General features: G+C 52.8%; 1 protein-coding gene across 1 annotated transcript in view; it reads right to left on the reverse strand.

The window, feature by feature from the left end:
* Positions 1-14,551, reverse strand: part of SLC6A17 (solute carrier family 6 member 17) — a 52,033-nt gene extending 37,482 nt beyond the window's left edge. Inside the window, exon 1 of the mRNA XM_039251136.1 lies at positions 14,433-14,551. The gene's annotated coding sequence lies outside the window, so the exon portion shown is untranslated. The remainder of the gene's footprint in view (positions 1-14,432) is intronic.
* Positions 14,552-18,888: the final 4,337 nt, after the last annotated feature.

The following is an 18,888-nucleotide window of genomic DNA, read 5'->3' on the forward strand; positions in this document are numbered from 1 at the left end:
TGGGGGTGGGAGGCATCTGAGTGGCTCAGTGGGTTAAGCATCCGACTCTGGATTTCGGCTCAGGCCATGATCTCACGGTGTATAAGTCTGAGCCCCACATCGGGCTTTCTGCTGTCAGCACAGAGCCTGCTTCAGACCCTCTGTCCTTCTCTCTCTCCCTCTCTCTCTCTCTCAAAAATAAATAAGCATTAAAAACAAAAGTCTCGAGCTGGGGAGAAGGGTTGGGGTCCGTCTGGAGGCTGCGGGTCCCAGGGTGCCAGCTCAGAGCCTGTCTCCAGGGACTCCACCTGCGGTGGGATTCAATGAAAACAGCCTGCAGTGCATTAAGTATGATTTACTGCTCGTCATCCCGCCGCTGGAGAAAACCAAAGGGGATTCCCGCAAGTCTGCAGAATTTATCCTGATGCTGACCAACTGGGGACGTGCTTTCCCATAAATAGCCCGGAGAGTGGCAGCTCTCGTCACCAACAGGATAAAGGCTGTGGGAGGGAAGAGCGTCATTTAGACTAGAAGGACTCAAGGACAAAACCAGCACATTCTGGTAAAGCCGCAGCAGCGTCCCAGAGACCACATTGGGAGCGTCTTCCTTCTTCCCAAGATGCGTGCGAGCGCCCTGCATCACGGGGTGGGTGTCCGGGGCCTCCTGTGCCGTCAGGTTTGCGGGACGAAAAGTGCAAATTTCCAAGCGGAGGCACAGAGATGAGCTGCAATCATGACTGGAACCTTCTGTGTCCGTGAACACGCTCAGGTGACAAGAGTGACACTTAGAATATTAAAGCTCGAGGGGCCCTAGCAATATTCTCACTTTATGTGTGAGGAGACTGAGGCCTAGAGAGGAAGCTGATTGCCTAAAGCCACTGGGTCAGACTCAGCAGAGAAGTGGGAAACGGGACGAAGACAGCGGTGGTGAGGGCAGGGGCTCTACAATCAGAGGGACCTGGGTTCTAGATCTCCCATTTCTTTCATTCAGTCGTTCATTCTCTCACTCACTTGACATCCATTTGCCAAGTCCCCTCTCTGTACCAGGCTCTGTTCTAGCTTTTTCAGGGAGAGAGCAGCAAACAAAATAAGCAAAGTGTTTCCCCTCGTGGGGTTTATGTTTTCTATGGAAGGGCCAGATACTAAGGAAAGAAACAAACACACAATGGTCAGTGGTGATACAAGATATAAAGAGAAGTAACATGGCGTTGGGGTAGAGGGCCATGTTGCTAACTGAAGGGTTGCTATTTTATGGTCCAGGAAGGCATCCCTGAGGAGGGGACATGTGAGCAGAGGCACTCAGGAAATGCATGTCGAGCAAATGAGTGAATGAATAAATGGGAATGCTCAGCCCCTGGCCTGTCTTCAAAGTCCCTGCCCTCCACCCCTGCAACTGGCCATAAGGGCTCTGGCTGGTGCTCTGAGAGAGGTGGGTGGCCGCTTCGCTTGGTGTCATGCCTCTCAGGGGTAAAGAGGGTCTCATAGTGACAGCTGCCTCCTCCAAGGGAGGGCTGCCCTGGGGACTCAGTGAGCAGGCACATTCGAAGTACCCAGCACAGGGCCTGGCCCCAGGAAGGACCTTGCTCCTGGGAAGCCTTGCATTGTTTGCTGGTTTTGTTTTTTTTTTTCACTTAAAAATATGTAAGCCCCCCTATTTATATTTGGTCACATAAATGCCAAAAGCCAAAGTGAGTTTGTGGCAGAAGTGGGGTGGGGGTGGAGAGAAGCGTTTTCTAACAAAACCACCTCAGAAATGTCCCTTTTTGTTAGCCAGAGCTGGCACTACCCTGAGGCTGGGGGGGCAGCACCCCACGAGGCCCAGCCCCCCACCTCACTCTGCGCCAAAGGGAAGCAGGTAAAAGCCAAGTCTTGGGTCTAAAGATCAGCAACATTATTATTAATAAAAAACATGGCCTCAGAGTAAAGTCTAGCAATATTATTAGTCACACTGTAGGTCATATGTGGAATAGTTTGAAATCACTTGCAAGCATGTTTTACTCAGTATCCTCGCACGGGATGGGGTGGCCACACTGCTCAGAAGCCAGAGTGCGTGGGTTCGAATCCCAGCTCCATGCTCGCCCACTGCCTGGCCTCGCAGCTTTCTCAAGGCCACCGAGCTCCACTTCCACGGCTGTCAGAGGAGGACAGTGGTGCCCACCTCACAACGTTGTGGAGACAGCAGGTCTCACGGGTCTCAGAAGCTGCGCAGGAGCCCAGCAAGCGCACACAAACATCGCCTCTCCTTGTCATCTCACTGGACTCACAGCCAGCCCGGGAAGCGAGCGAGGCAGCTGTGCCCCAGGGCAGGACGGCACCTGGCTCGTATCACGGGGCTGTCAGCTCCCAAGTCTCCACATGCCTCTGCTGCCTCCATGCTTTAAAGAGGACGTGGCACAAGTGGCTTGAAACAACCCTCCCTTCCCGCAACCCCTAGTTTCCTAGGAGCCCCTGGGCTGGTGAAAGGTCAGCTTGCAGACCAGGGCACGGGAACCCAATGTGTACGCAGCCAACAACCCCACTGCATTGCCTGGGATGAACATCAGAATCAGAGAAGGACCTCAGGGGGTGAGGGGGCGGATTCCTCTGAACCCCTGACTTTACAGGCCTCAAAGCCAGCCGTGATCCAGGCATCAGGAGGCCAGCTAGGTGCTGGTCCCCACAGATCACCAACCAACTGTGCAAGCTGGCACCACTGCCCTGACCGCTCTAGGCCTCGGTTTCCCAGGGTGTAAAATGGGTTGGTCTTCATGATCTCCGAGGCCCCTCCCAGCTCTGTATATATCCAGGGGCAGTCCTCTTGCCCATGGGTGTGAGCAAAGCGTGACCTGCCCCGGGCACTTGACCCTGCAGGGTCTTGGGCCTGTGCTCGAAGGGGGGTGGTGGGGGCGCTGGAATTTTGCCCCGGAGCTGGGGTAAAGCTGTAAAGCTGTAAAGCTGCTTGCGGGAGCAGCGCATCCGATGGTGGAGTGCTGAGGTGCTGAGAGGGCTGCCTCAGTTACTCAAAGCACAATGCTTATGGGGTGGGGGGCTTGAGAGTCGAGAAAGCCCTTGGGGCCAGACCTGTCACTTAGCAACAGATGCAGCCTACAGCTCAGAAGCACGCATGAGAAAAAGCGGCACTGAGGGAGTGAACTGTGAATCTCCCTAAAAAGAAAAAAAAAATTGTGCGACCAGGAGGCAGACAGGTAAAAACATCCCCCGCCACCCGAGGGCTGACGGCTCCCCAACAGCTTTTGAAGCCTGGCACTGGGCCATCGCCTCAGGCATGAGGGGAGGCCACTCACCCAGTGACTGGGGCCGGGCCCAGCCCTTCCGCCCTTCTGCTCTGAGCACCCGGAGGTGGGGCCTTCTGGAACACTGCATCCTGCCAGCCCCCTGAGCACCGCTTCTTGGGGTCCTCGTCGCTCTTGTTCGGGAGCGTATACGAGGTAAGTCCAGGGATGAACTCCAGGGAATCACTTCTTTTCCAAGCCAGACTCCCACGGGGGGCCTGTGTGGGAGGCCACCATCTTCGGGAAAGCAGGTGGCAGAGGTGACAGACCCCTCCCCCCAGGTCCCTGCTTCCCTGAGCCCCCACGAGGAGCACCATTGTTCGCCTCCATTGGGTCTCAAGGCTCTGGGCACAGTCCTGCAAATTCTTAAATGCAAACCTCTCCGGGGGCTGGGGGGGCGGGAAGAGCCCCCAGGAGCGAGAACGCCCAGGGGCCCCGGCCATGAAGCCAGGGTCCCACTCTCGGCTAATGGGAGGTGAGAAGGAATCATGGTCGGGTCTCTGTCTTTCAGACAACTTGACAGCTTCCTGATTTCCATGTGACAGGCGGTTGTGGCCCAAACAATCCTCCTAATTACCTCAGAGCCTCTGGGCTTCGACTGAGCTCAAAGCAGGTCGGACTGTTATCAGAGATACAAATTGTCCTACAAATTATTTTTAATTGTTTTATTGAAACCTCTGGCTGTTAGCTGGGGCACACTGCCCCTGACAGGCCTTGGCCGCCCACCTGATGTCTGCTCTCTTCGGGTTTTCTCGGCCAGCACCATTCTGGACCTCTCCCTCCCTCCCCCTCCAGGCCGAGGCCGCAGAGCGCTGTGATTATGTTTGAGCCCATCCCCTCTCCCACCCCTCTTGCTCTCGTAAAGACCTTTCCTTGCCTGCACCAGGCTTGCCATCCTCTGGGCCTTCAGAGGCAGCTTCCTGAAATACCACGTCACCCCACTCGCACTGGAGAGAGGCCACACCCTGGCCAGAGACATTTGCCACTTCTTTCCCCAGCCTCAGCTGCCACTTGGTCACCTGGCCCCTTTGCATAAAGCCCTCCCCGGCATCTGCCTACTGAAGCTTCCTTTGAAGGGACCACGCTTCTTCCCATTTTACAGATGAAGAAGTAGAGGCTCAGAGGGATTAGTCGCAATTTCATTGAATGACCTTGAAGGTGCAGCTCGAGATCCACCTTGCCTCTGTGGCACGTTCTATGATGCTCTAAGTGCAAATTAAGCTCCTCTCTTTCCCCTTGGCACGCAACTTGTAATAGTCCTTCACGCTTTTACCATTTGGCCTTCTAGTATAGCTCCTTGTGCACATTCCTGATTCATCCTCCAAACAGGGAGCTCCCTGAAGGTAAGAACCAAAGTGTACCCCAGCCCAGCCGCTGCCTGGCACACACAGGGTAAAACAGGACAGCTAACAGAGAGGTTCCAGGGTCCCTGCGTCCCCACCCTCCAGGAGCAACCTGCTTCCTATGTTGAAATCCTAACCACTGCCTTCACCTTTGAAACAGCAGCAAAGGCAAAAAGCTAACGCACTTGACTGAGTCACATTTAAACCTACTAGATGTCTGCATGCCCCAGCCATGAAGGGGGTGGAGGTTGGTGGGGGGAGTATGAATGGAGTGCAGCCCAGCAGCCCATGAGGGGAAGACCCCGGGACTTGGAAGCCAGCTTTCTGTTCTGTAATCACCTGTACAATAGGCAACAGTGCTTACCTACCAACTGCATCTGGCTACCAGATAACCATCCATCTGGTTTCTATAGAAAGAGAAAGAAAAGTTTCTTGGGAAGTCAAATAAACAGAGCGGTAATTTCTGACTCCACTTCACAGATCTGTTGGCTTTGTGTTTTGGTCTCCCATCTCTATCCCAAATAATAGCACCTTTGGTTCTGCAAGACTAAATCCTTAGGTATTACTATCGTATGTGCTCAGTAAATGTAATATGAAAAGACGTGAATGGGTGCATGAATGATGGGTGCATTTTGAATTCCCTCCACTTTTCCAGAGCCTGACATAATTTTACTAGCTTCAAAGCTTTCTTATTTTCTGGAGCAATATTCTGATCCCCAAAACACACGAGGCCCCAAAGATGCCCCACGTGGCAGTTTAAAGCAAAGGTAAGCTAAGAGGTGTGGCCGTCATTCACTGACTTTTTGCCTCTTCTAAAGGGTCCACGATTTGTGCCTCACTTTCTCCACTGTGTAGACAGGGTCTGCCTTCTCCTCAGAGAGTTACACACTGGATGGGCACCATCTCGGCACAGGGTGTCCCACGAGGCTGGTGGGACCATTCCAAACAGCAGCTCAGGCAAAGGAGCCAGTAGAAGCTTCTGTGGCCTGTCTCACCTTCTTGTTACATTTGCCACGCATGTTCACTGCAGTTGGTATTTTGTTTTCTTAGTCAAGGAGGAAGGGAAGCAGGAAAAGGGGCAGATGGTCCAGAGGGGGAGGAACTGGCACTGGAAAATGTGGGTGGGGCTAGTGCAAACACAATCCTTTGGTTCAGTTTTACCATTTTGTGTGAGGGGGAAAGGCATGCCTCATCGGTGTGGACACAAGAGCAGTACCGTGACCACCGCACAGATGCATTAACCATGTGCCAGAACTTAGGTGCTCAGGGAACTTCTGAAGGCGGTGGGGGGGGTGTGCCGTAATCAACAATAAGAAAACAACAACAATCCGGGGATACTTCTTGAGGGCTGGCTTTGTAGCAGCCGCTGTGTGGAGCAGCCATTATTTCCTTAAACCCTGCCCATAGCCGTATGAGGTTGGCACCACACTTATTCCTATTTTACAGATGAAGAAGTAGAGGCTCAGAGGAATTACTAATTTCATTGAACTGCAGACTCTGATGCTGGCAATTTCTTGAACTTACCAGAGAAGGTCAATGGAAGGTTTTCACCCAACCAGGTCACCACTGACCCTGACCACTGGTGTACACATGCCACTGATTGTACCTTGTGTCCTGAATTAAAGATGTGATAATGTACCAAAAAATGCATCTTGGACCTGATGAGGTAAGGCAACTGCTGTGAGTCTTCAGCAAAGTACGCAACCTTTCATGGTCTTGGCTTCTGGACCTGAAAAGATGGAGAAGAAGGCCCCAATCTCACCCCAAAGGTGAGGGCCTCTTTGTCATGAGGACAAGATGAGATCATGCAGGCGGCATACCATGAACTGGCCCCAGTCGCCCCTTCGCGTGAGCATGTGGGGGAAATGGGTATGGCCAAGTCTAGGGGCACAGCTGCCCCCTGCCCTGAGGGCCCTGGCACCAGAGTGTGACAAGCACGTGGGTAGCCAAGGACGCAGGAGTCTGGATGGGGTGCTGGTGCTCCAACTGACTTCCCATTTCCTTTACTTCCTTCAACCAATATTTACTGAACACCAACTATGTGTCAGGCCCTGCTCTATTTTTTTTTATTTTTAATGTTTTTATTTATTTCTGAGACAGAGAGACAGCATGAGCAGGGGAGGGTCAGAGAGAGAGGGAGACACAGAATCTGAAACAGGCTCAAGGCTCTGAGTTAGCTGTCAGCACAGAGCCCAACGCGGGGTTTGAACCCACAAACCGTGAGATCATGACCTGAGCTGAAGTCAACTGAGCCCCCTAGGTGCCCCATGTCAGGCCCTGTTCTAGCACAGCAGAGACCAGAGCAAGCAATGCCCTTCCCCTGTGGGATTTATATTCTAGGGCAAAGTGACAAATAAAAATCAGACCGATATGGGGTGCCTGGGGGGCTCAGGTGGTTAAGCATCCCACTCTTGGTTTCTACTCAGGTCATGATCTCATGGTTTCATGGGTTCGAGCCCTGTGTTGGGCTCTGTGCCGGTGGCATGGAGCCTGCTTGAGTGTCTCTCTCTCTCTCTCTCTCTCTCTCTTCTCCTCCCCCCCAGCTCTCTCCCTCTCACTCTTTCCCTCTCTTTCTCGGGATAAATAAATAAACTTTAAAGCAATCAGACAAATATATAGTCAGTACCATATGTATAGACATATATCTACAGTATATATAAAGATATCACATAAATATATAATACTGAGTGTGAGGGATGGAGTGAGACAGGGGTGTTACAATATATGGAAGGATTAGGAGGGCACATTCTGATAAAGACCTGGTGGAGTGTGAGAATGGGCCATGTGAATATCCTGAGAAAGCATTCAGGGCAGAGGGAACAGGAAGTGCAAAGGCCCTGAGGCAGCCTGATTGTTGAGTACGAGGACTAGAAAGAAGGGTCTGGGCCTAGAGCATCCTAAGCAAGGAAGAATGGGAAGTGCTGAGAGGATAGCCAGACTCCAGAGCAGATAGGACTTGCAGGCCATGGAAAAGACTGGGTTTCCATTCAAGGCTAATAGGGAGCCATTTCAAGTTTTCAAGCAGGGGAGTAATGTGACTCAACTGTTTTTAAAAAGATGACTGTAGGACAAGTGGAGAAACAGGGAGGGTAGGTAAGAGGTGATGCTGACCTGAGCCAGGGTGGGGAGTGAGGTTTAGGTTTTAAAGAGAGAGGGCAACATAGACCCCCAGAGTGCTGAAGAGAATACCAGGTCCCTGACAGGTAGACTACCTATGAGACTGTCCCAGTTTGGAAAAAGACAGTATTTTAAAAAAAATCACATGTTAAAGCAAAATTCCAGGACCAAGGAGTAAAAACTTTACTACCTTCTTTCCTCATTCATGGGAGGCCCATGGTGGTAACAGATGGGTCCTCACAGGATCTGCCCAAATTCTCTGACCTGGATTTTCTTTTCTGTGTGTGTGTGTTTTTTTTTTTTAATTTTTAACATTTTTATTATAAAACAGAGAGGAACACAGTGTGAGCGGGGGAGGGTCAGAGAGAGAGAGAGATACAGAATCTGAAATAGGCTCCAGGCTCTGAGCTGTCAGCACAGAGCCCAACATGGGGCTCGAACCCACAAACTGTGAGATCATGACCTGAGCCAAAGTCAGATGCTCAACTGACTGAGCCACCTAGGTGTCCCTGACCTGGATTTTCTTAAAGTCACTACTTTGTCTTGTCTCAGAGACAGACAGAGGGAGCCAAGGGCATCCAATTACCTGAGTTACCAATCAGCCTACTGAAGAGCACTTGAAGGAATAGTGATCAGAAACCCTTAATTACAGTCCCAACATGCTGTCTCTTTTCTGGGAATGAGGAGGGTTTGTGGCTCTTTCCTCACCACCCCTCAGTGCAGCTTTGTGGAGAGGTGAGCAGGAAAGTGCTCCTTCTGGGAACAGGTCACAGGACAGGACAGCTGATCGCAGTGAAGGGAGCAAGTAGTTTTGAAGACCTGCTATGCTTACATATGTTATTTATTCCCCCAACAGCTTGGGAGAAAAATGCAATTCTCATTTTACAAAGAATCCCAGGCTAAGGGTAGAAAACTATCAGGTACAAGATTACCCTGCCATGAAGTGAAAGAGTGGAGATTCAAACTGTGGGCCCCCAAACTCTGCAGCCCATTTTCTTTCTGATATTCTAGGGCTTTCCAATCTTTTGTATGTCATGACACATGGAGAGGAGAACACTGGTATGGCACACTGGGGCAAGTGGCCCTAGCACCCAAGGCCATTCCAGGCAACTCCAAGGAATGAAGGCATCATTATTTCTGGACTCCATGCTACCCATCTGTGGCACTGGATAGGAAGTTTTCCAATGTACCATGACACAGTGCAAAGTGATATATACGAATCTCATTCAGCAAGTCAACAGTGAGGTGAGTCCATGTACCAATCATCATTTCTCCCTGAGGTTAGGAGCCTCTTCATTTGGCCAGGTCCTTTCCCAAAGCCAGTGCCACAATACAAGCTTGGGAACTGGGCAAGGAGATTCCTTCCAGCTTCTCTAAATGATTCCCCAAATTACTAGCAGGCAGGTCGGCTCAGTAGTGGGCCAGGACCGTGGACAGCGCCCACCAGGCCAATCAGGGGGCCAGTGCTGGGCTGCACCTGCTCTCCTTCCCTTCCACCCCCCAGGGAAGAGGAGGGCCACATCCTCACTGAATGGTCACCTGGCAGCACCTGATGGAGCCACTCTAGCAGGTGACTGTTCACATCTCTTGAAAGGTAGCTTTATCAAACAGCACTCCTGGCCTGGAGTGGGATTTAAAACCACAGGAGCCCAGGAGTCTTATAATTAAAGAGAAAATGCAACCAGCAGGAATTTGGGGGTGTGGACCAATGAGTTCTATTTGTAAGTGAAAGAATAGGTTGCAAATTAGTGGTGCACAGAATCCAGCGGAAATTCTCACTAAACCAGTAATTAGAAATGACGGAGTACAGCGAGAGGCAACTTGTTATCTTCAAATGAACTGTGAGTGGCCTTGGAAGGCAGAGAGGCAGCTGTGGGGGGGGGGGAGCGGGAGGGGAGACAAATGCAGCTGCTGAGATGACCCCAGGGCCCAGGAGCTGGGGCATTGTTTCCTCCCACCCATGCCCCCCTACCCTCACTCCACAAGAGGCCCCAGAGCAAACAGGGCTTTAAGTCTCAAGTCCCAAGTCAGAGACTCAGGCTGCCCAGGACTTCCCTGACCCAGAATTATTCTCCAAACAAAATATACCTGGTCATGAACATGAGAATAATGGAGTACAGCAACCTGCCTTGCATCTGAGCTGATGTTCTCTCATCTGTGCACTGTGAATATCTATTTCTCTTAATAACTGGATTTATCCATAGTTGAACAGTGTTTTAACTTAAATAATTACTCATGGGGGTGGGACAGAGGGGGAATTTCCAAAGGACTCTGTCTCCACAAAATGGCTGCCTGTGAAGCCAGGGCTTCTGGGAAATCTCTTTATGTGCTCTGGGGGTGGGGGAACATTAATGCTTACATTCCAATTATCCACCCTCACTCACAGGAGCTTCCCCACCAAGATCAAGGGTGGTTTGGAGGCAACGGGCAGGCTAGGACAGTATGGGCCTGTTCTACCAGGGATGGGGGTTCTCAGAGAAGAAAGAGATGAAGAGGCAGGAGGAATCTGATGCCAAGTTTCCCAGCACAGCCACAGGCTCCGGTGGCAGAGCCCCAAGGGTGAGGAGAGTGGGTTCTCTGGCGGGCAAGGTGAGGAAGCGAGGAGCGTCCCTCTGAGCAGCCCAGGCCAGCGGCCACTGTGAACCACCCTAGAGTGCTAACAGTTTTGCTCTGGAGTCTGGGGCGTCACCAGCAACTGCTGCAAGTCCCTGGCAAACACTCTCCAGCAGAGAAATCTGACACACCAGAGCTCCCACCAGCGACTGACCGTCCTTGATTCTGCAGATGCAGAAATCCTCAGGGCGACATCCGATCTGCTCTGACTCCTCTCCCTGCTTCCAGCACCAACCCCTAGCTTGGACAAATTTTAAGGAATGAGGTCAGGGGTGATGGAGGTCAGGGGTGGGGGGTGGGGTGGGGAAAGACAAGATAGGACAATAAAGCAGCATGATGGAGCCTAGGGTCGTCTGCTGTTTCCCAGCTCACCTGGCACCACAGACCATATTCCCCACACCCTGGAAGTTTAGGTATGTTCATTCTCTCCCAAATCCCCATTGGTGGAGGCCCACTCCTCCCTTCCTCAGGGCACTAGCTTAAAGAACTGGACCCACAGGTTTAGACAGCCTCATTTGGGAGTCTGCAAATATGTATTAAGAACTTATTGTGAGGTGGTTAAAAATCTGCCAGACCTGAGTTCAAATTCCCAGATTGGCACTCACTGCTTGTGTGACCTTGGGCGAATTCTTTAACCTCGCTGAACCTCAAGTCCCACATCTGTAAACTGCAGAGAATAACATCCGCCTCCTGGGATCATAGCGAAGATTAAACGAGACGGTGTATGAATAAAGCACTTAGTGCAACACAGAAGCCTCAGTAAAAACCTGGATAACCTCACTGTGTGCCAAGCATGGCGTGAGCTGCCGGAATCCAGACAGCACTCACCCCTCCTAAAAGCACAGAAAGTAGGCATTTCCCCCACAGGGCACTGACCTGCCTGAGTTGAAGGTCACATGTTAACACCTGTGGTATTGTGCTTCTGACCCCTGGAAGTCTGGGGGAGGGCGTTGTGAAAGGGCTTTGTAGGGGCTGAGTGATAAGCCTTTTCCCAGCCTGGTGCTCCAGATGTTTGGCTGTGAGAACTTCTTGCAGCCCATCCTAGGAGTGAGTGATAACTCAGATCTGCTTCCAGGAAAAAAAGCCCAAATCCATCTTTCCTTTAAATTATTCTGCTGCTTATCTTAGCAGCCTTAAAGGGATTAATGATGAATTGTCCTGCTGCAACAAACTCAGATAGGAAAGGAGCTCGAGGAAAGGGAAGATCCACAGGCAGCAGGAGCCTGCTTCTCAAGAACCCTCCTCTCCTCTCATCTCAATCATCCTTGAAAGTCGCTTCCAGATCCAGTGGGGAGGCCATCGGTCCAGGGTGCATGTATACCACACACGCGTGTGCACACACACACACACACACACACACACACACTGCCAGTAGTAGACTGGAGTCCCGTGGGTCAGCATGGCCTCTCTTGCTGCACTGGGGATCCTCTTACTGCCTTCACTCGTGAGGCACACGCATCTTAGCACCAATCCCTAGCCACCTTACAGAAAGAGGGAGCAAGGGGCCAGGAGCCTTCAGGGAAGGCAGGAGACAACTCGTTTCCTCTCTGGGAAAGTCTAGCCTCACCTCTCCAGGGTGCTTGTCTCATAGTTTCCAACTCCGTGAGGGACAGGATGATGGGGTGGGAGGGAGAGGATGGCAAGATCTGATCAAAGGGCAGGGACCCCTGAAGTCCACCGGGCAAGGGCCACAACTTGAGACCGGGCTATAGTCATGAACCATCCTAGGAGTCAAGGTCTGTGCAGGAGTCTCGCCCTGGAGCTGTTGCAGAGACAGCTGAGGGCACCCATCAGAACCGCCACCTCCACCCCACCCTCCACAACCCTGCTCTTTTTTTTTTTTTTAATATAATTCATTGTCAAGTTAGCTAACCTACATTGTATACAGTGTGCTCTTGGTTCCTGTGATTCATCACTTACATACAACACCCTGTGTTGTTGGCTCATCCCAACAAGTGCCCTCAGTGCCCATTTCCCATCTTCCCCCCCAACCCCCTCATCAACCCTCAGTTTGTTCTCTGTATTTAAGAGTCTCTCGTGGTTCATAACCCTGCTTTTAACTCAGCGTGTCCTGGGGAGACCTGAAGGTTGGGAAGAGGTCAGTTTGAAGCTGAATTATGGGTCCTTCTCAACCACATGTGAAGCCCTGACACTTTGACTTGTCTCCACATCCCCTCTCGCACCCAGGCCCAAGGGCGGGGAGAGACAGAACCACCTCTGGTTAAGGCCCATAAAGAAAGGGGTGGGGAATTAACCTTTTAGGAGCATCTGCTATGTGTCCAGCACTGGGCTCAAAATAATCTCGAGGAAAAGGCTCCACAGGCATCCCTATTTTATAACTGAGGAAACCAAGGCCCCAGACATAAGGTCACGTGGCACAGCACGGGTCCCATGTCTGACCACAAGTCCACAGCCTCCCCTGGAGCACCTCCTCTAACCCCTCAACCCCATCCTGGCTCTGCTTGCCTTCCCTGTGAGGTCAGAGCTCCAGGACCCCTGCCCAGGGGCCTGAGCTCTGCTCCGTGCACTCTTGAGGACTTGCCTACCTCTAGTCTGTGGCCCCCAAACTCCGGGAGCTCTGGCCATCCCTGCTTACAAGCCCTGGTAAAGACCTCCATTCAACTCACAAACAGCTGACACACAACTCTGTGTGACTCAGGCCAAACGAACTCACTGCAATCAGAGCTGGTGGGCACGATTTGCCTCCTGCACTGAGTCACTCTCCAGGCTGAGCTGCAGGGATTTGCTGAAACTCACCACCTACTTAGCTACAGCTGCTGAGTTGGAGAAAAGGCCAGCATGAGAGGCGAAACCTCTGACGGTCCCCACGGATGGACCACAGCCAAGGACAATCAGGTGTGACCTCAAAGCCCTTCTTCCTGCCCGGGTGATGGGTCCACCTCACTGGACCATGGGGGTAATGAAAGCACAGCATGAAATACAAGACTACATCACCATTAACCTCAACACATCCTGACCTTGCTCTCCAGACATCAATCAGTATGTCCGGGACAGCCTAACAGGCTCCAGCTAAAGTTTTGGTTGAATTGTTTTTGAGCCATCACAGTATTTTCTTAGTTCCTGGAAGTTCCTGTTAACAAGGGCAGTGCCCTCAAAAGAATCTTCCTTCTCTATACCACTAACCTTGTCTTTCCAACCCAACCCACCTGCCTGACTCTCACAGTTGAATTGCCCCAAAGGTAGTCTGGTTATGAAAATTTCAAAAATAATAAAAATAGAAAGGAAACATTTTTTTAACTCCACTTGACAGCGGCTGGGTCCTGTAAGGTGACTGGCCTCAGGATTTCTGAAGGGCTGTTTGGCCTTTAAAAAGACAGCACTAGGCTTTAGTTCCCCGGCAGCCGCGCCCCTGGGGGAGCGGCCCTCCCCGGACTACCTTGAGCAAAGCTTGGGAGAACGGTTGCACAGGTATAAGTGTGGCTGAGGCCTCTCCCGAGACGGCGCCCTCTCCAGACCTGCACCCCGCGCACGTCCCCCATGTCAGCCATTCGCTTCCGAGATGTGCTTCCCTCGAGGGAAGATGGGCTCCCCGCTAGCTCCGAATTCAGCGAGGTCCAGCTCCAGGACTGGGAATTAAATATTTATCTCGGGCGTGAGCGCTCCGCTACTCCTGCCAATGTTACTGTCAAGGTCACGGGCCTGAAGCCCAGCAGCTGACTGGGGTCTCCCGCCGCGCAGGAGCCTCCCCGCGGGAACTGCGCCCTGGGCGCGTAGCTCCGGGAGGCCAAACCCGCCCGGCCTCCTGCCCGGTCCTCTGCGGGCGCTTGCCTCTGCAGCTCTGCTTGATTACCTCCGGAGTTCTTGGGCCCTCCCGAGCCCCGGAAGCTACAGCCCGTTGGCCAACCCATGAGCGCAGAGCTGGGCACCCCCGGTGCGCCCGAGGAGCGCGGGCCCCGGGGCTTCGTCGCCAGGCAACGGCTGTTGGAGCGGCGGGAGGAGCCCGGGGCAAGCGCAAGGCCGGGCGGATACCTGGCAGCGCCTCCTCGCACCTCTGTCCTTAGGCCTTCCAGGCTGGGGCAGGGCCAGAACCGTTAAAGTTGCGGTGGCTGGCCGGGGAAAGGCAGGCAGGGCGCGGCCCGCGACTCACCTGTCCCGCGTGAGCCGTCGCGCGGACTCGACCCCCTGCACTCCGGCCGAGCAGCTGCGGTCTCCGACGACGGGTCGCGGGCTCACAGCCCCTCCCGCGGGCAGCCCGAGTCTGGCGGCAGCGGGCACCGGCCGGAGCTGGGAGGGAACCCGGAGCCGCGCGTCCGCGCACGCGACTCTGCTCGCTCCTAGCTCCCTCCTTCGCCGCCGGTCAGATCCCGCCCACGGCGCACTCGAGCCTCCCTGGAGAGCAGCCCTGCGACCCAGGTTCTGCGGCGGAGGGAGCGCGTGGGGCTGCGGTCGCCAGCACCGAGGGCCGCCCTCCCTGCGCCCTGGCGGCGCCGGCTCTGCGGAGCGGAACGGAGCTGGGCGGAGCGCAGCGCGCACTGTTCCCTCGCTTTCCGAAAGGCCACCCTGGCGGCGGGGCGCCGTGACGCAGGCTTGACTCACGCTCGGGCCCGCGTCAGTGCGAGGCTCTGGGGCCGCAAGCGAGGCTCTGATGGCCGACGACGCAGGCGGAGGGGGTGGGCAGCGAGAGGGAGAGGGAGAGGGGCTAACCCAGGAGCGGCCTCTTGAGGCCCTTGCTCAGGGGACCCATACTCTAGGGCTTCAACACCGGGGCTTCTATTATCAAAGAGGAATGGGGCCCCAATGGCCAAGGGCCTCTGGAATCCTGGGCCTCATTTCGTCACCTTATAGGGTGCAGCTCTTTTTGGCCCTCCTTCATGAATTCAGCTCCACCCAAAGTCCACACTTCCAGCTCCGTGCCTTTGCTCACTCTTCCCCCATGCAATTCCTTTTGCACTCCATCATTCTTCCATCCTACTATCCTGCAAGACCGTTCCCCGTGCAGTTCAACTTCACTACAGTACTTCTCTTTCGAGCTCCTACTGTATGCTGTGGGCAGCAGGGGTTGAGAAGATCACAGAACTGAGCGTGGAGCCTCTGGAACCGGCAGAGTGGGGCTTACCTAGATAGCCACAAGACCAGGCCAAAGGACGGAAGGACTCTACAAGATGGGGGAAAGTGGGGGACGAGGAGGCGAGAGGGAAATTCTGACTGGGTTCTGAGCAGGTCTTAAGGACGTGAGCTGGGATCCTGGCCTCAAAGGGTGGACAGGACTTCAGCAGCTGCAAGGGGAGAAGGTTGGCTTTTGTGGAGGGGAAAGCATGACAAAAGCAAAGATACCAGAGAGTGGAGAAGTGTGTGTGTGGGGGGGGGGGGGGGGGGGGGGGGGGGGGGGGGGGGGGGGGTGATTGCCTGAGATGGAGGGGTAGAGCAATAGGGGTGAGGTTAGGGAGGTGGGAGCCATCATCCAGGGCCTTGGAGGGCTGTGTGGAGAGTCTGGGATAAATTCTCTCTGCTCTAGCAGGTCTTGGCATCAGAGGCAGTGTTTGGGAGGAGGCGGTGGAGGTGGGGGCTATTTCTCCATTGTCCTATTGACAAGTGATAGGACTGCACCACGAGTTGGGAAGACTCTGAGATTTAACTCTTGCAGAGTAAGGAGTGAGCCTTCCACGGTTTCGTGGATGCTGGCAGAAGACATGAGATTCCTGGGCCAGAGACGAAGGACTTAATATATTACCCATAGCGCAGGAGACAGCGTGAGCTTCACTTTCAAATCAGTTCCCCTTGACCCCCAAGGCCCATGGGAAGGACCTGGGGCTGATTCTGGGTGATCCTGCACTCAGTGAGGAATTCTAAGTTTAGGAACCCCAATCCTTTATAATGGGCTGCAAGCAAAGCTGCCAACCTTTGCCCCGGAGGGAGACATTATTATCTTACAGCAAACAAGCCTGTCCTCCACTGAGGGAGACTATCTTCCAAAGCTGTTCATTATGCAAATATCCTCAAAAAGATCGTCTGGAACAAAAAGTCATCCGTGCCTCTGCCCACAAGACTTGCAGAAATGTGAGACACCCATGGAGAATTGTCTCCCAATGGGCATCTATCTTTTCACTCAATAGCTACTGAGTGTTACATAGTGTTTGCCTGGCACTGTTCTAAGCCCCGAGGACGCACCAGAAGACAGGACAGATAATGATCCTTATCCTCATGGAGCTTACATTGAGGTGGACATCCAGCAACACGGAGTGGGGTGAAGGGGCGTGACAGGAAGTAACAAGTGATACAGAAGACATGTGAGAGGTGAACAAACAGAATGTGACAGCTGCCCTGGTGGGGGAGGTGAGAGGAAGGAGGAGGTGGTTTTAAGGCAGGGGAGCTCGTGGGAAAAGGTAGGACTCTGGAGCCTTATAGACCTGTTTTCTTTCATTCTGATTGCCATTTACTAGAGACCTTGAGCGAGTGACATAATGTCTCTGAGCTTCAGTTTCCACATCTGTAAAATGAATAATACATACCCCATAAGGTTGTAATGATGACCAGATAAGACGAGTTTTAAAATATCTGGTATAACATCTGATATGTGTGCCTAATAAATGACCGCTATTAGTGGTATTATTACATGGTTGTATTCTTATTAACCAGGATGGGGAATCTCAAAAGAGGAACCGATTTGGGAAGCAGTGGGAAGAAGGTAATGAGATCGCGGATTTGGGATATATTGAAAATAAAGACAATAACCTGGAGATGTCCCTGCTTCTCCGCCCTTGGATCACATTTACCCAGTAAAACCCCAACCTTGAAGAACACAATGCTTGGTTTTTCTATGCAATGTTCTCTAGAGAAAAACACACCGTGGGGCACATAGGTGTCCTTCTGCTTTCATGGTCACCAACATCAAGGGGGCTCTTATGCGCCACAACAACCTTCCTACGATTCTCCGGTCAACTTACTCCTCCAGTCTGATGGACGCCACTCCCACCTTCTCCACTCTCCTAAACACCCACCCTGCTGTCGCCTCAACCAGCTGGAAGGCCTCTTGGTTTTCCACTGAGGACAAGCAGACCTGCCCCCACCTGCACCTTCATTTGCACCTGCTCTCTCCTCCTCCTTCCTGGTACAGCAGGGGAGAGTCTCTTCTGCTCCCTGAGATCAGCCCCCAGTCCACTGGGTCCCCTGGCCCCACCCTTCTCGAGAGCCTCAATCACTGTGGGGTATTCCTTCTTTCCTGTCTTATCAATCTTTTCCTTTCTGCCGGATCCTTCTTAGCACCTGTCTTCCTTTTACAAAGTCACTAAAGCTCTCACCCTCACCTTCTCATTTTCTTCCATGTCTCCTGCTTCCATTCCTTCACTCCCCACTCACTCCTCAAACCCACCTCTGTTCATGGTGCTGCCAAGATGGCTCTCTCTCTCTAGGGTCACATGTGACCTCTGTGTCCCTAAATCCATGGAACAGTCTCTAGTCCTCATCTCCCTGACCTTTCTGTGATACTTGTCTTGGCTGCCCTCTCGAGACTTCCTTCTAGAACTCTCTTCCCAGGGTGCCATACTCCCTGGTTTTTCCCTTACCCTTCTGGCCCCTTGGTTTTCCCTGCTGACCTTTAAATGCTGGACCTCCCGGGGCCCTAGCCTTTTCACCTCTCTACCCATCTCTTAGACCATCTCCCAGACCACTGACTCCCTCCCACCTTTACATCTCCATTTCAGACACCCTTCTGAGCTTAATACACTCAACCTCCCCACTTGACTCCCTTGGAATCACTTCCAGCACAGATTGCAAGAAATCAATTCAACGTTCGAAGTTCTACCCTGTAAACATGCCATAACTTGCTTCTTGCTCCCCCTCCAGTGCTCCCTGGCGCCATGAATAGTTGAGCCAGCCAGAAGCCCAATAATCATCCTTGAGATGACTATCTCTCTTTATCACTCTTTCATGAAATCTGTCATTAAATCCTGGAGACTTCATCTCCTAAGTACCTCTAGAGCCTGGCCACCTCTCTTTCATTCTGCTGCCATGACCTTGTCCGGACCAGAATAATCAGCCGCCTGGACCCTCACTGTCACCTCCTGACTCCAACTGCAGTCTTCCTGCCTTTGTCCAGACTGCAGCGGCAGCGCGATCTTTTAGAAGTCCAGATATGATCACAACCTTCTCAAGCTCACAGCGTTTGGCCTACACCTTCAACACATCCTTTCGGGCCCTTCCTTGGCCCTAGCCTCATTTCACACCCTCCCCCGTGGCCATGCTTGCAACCCACGGCCTGCTCTGACCTTCTCCTGGCTCTCCTGTATGCCCACTCCTTCCTCAGTTGGCCTTCAGCCATGTGCCCTCTATGCCAGAGAGCCTCTCAGTCCCTCCTCCTCTTCCTTCACTTCCCTGCTCACCCACCCAATTCACCTCAAACCCTAATTCTTCACGCCTCTCCTGACCATGAAGAACCCAGTTAACCTCCTAGGTAGACATTTCTTCTCCTTTGTACCCTGTCCCGATTGTAATTAGGTGGCCAGTGGTGTGACTGGCTGCTGGGTGATGGGTAAACTCCACGAGGGGAGAGACTATGTCCATCCTCACCACAGAGGGGACTCTCCATAAGGATTTGCTGAAAGAAT

This window comes from Hyaena hyaena, unplaced genomic scaffold (genome assembly GCF_003009895.1).
Source record: "Hyaena hyaena isolate Hyena2069 unplaced genomic scaffold, ASM300989v1 scaffold_390, whole genome shotgun sequence".
Lineage (NCBI taxonomy): Eukaryota > Metazoa > Chordata > Mammalia > Carnivora > Hyaenidae > Hyaena > Hyaena hyaena.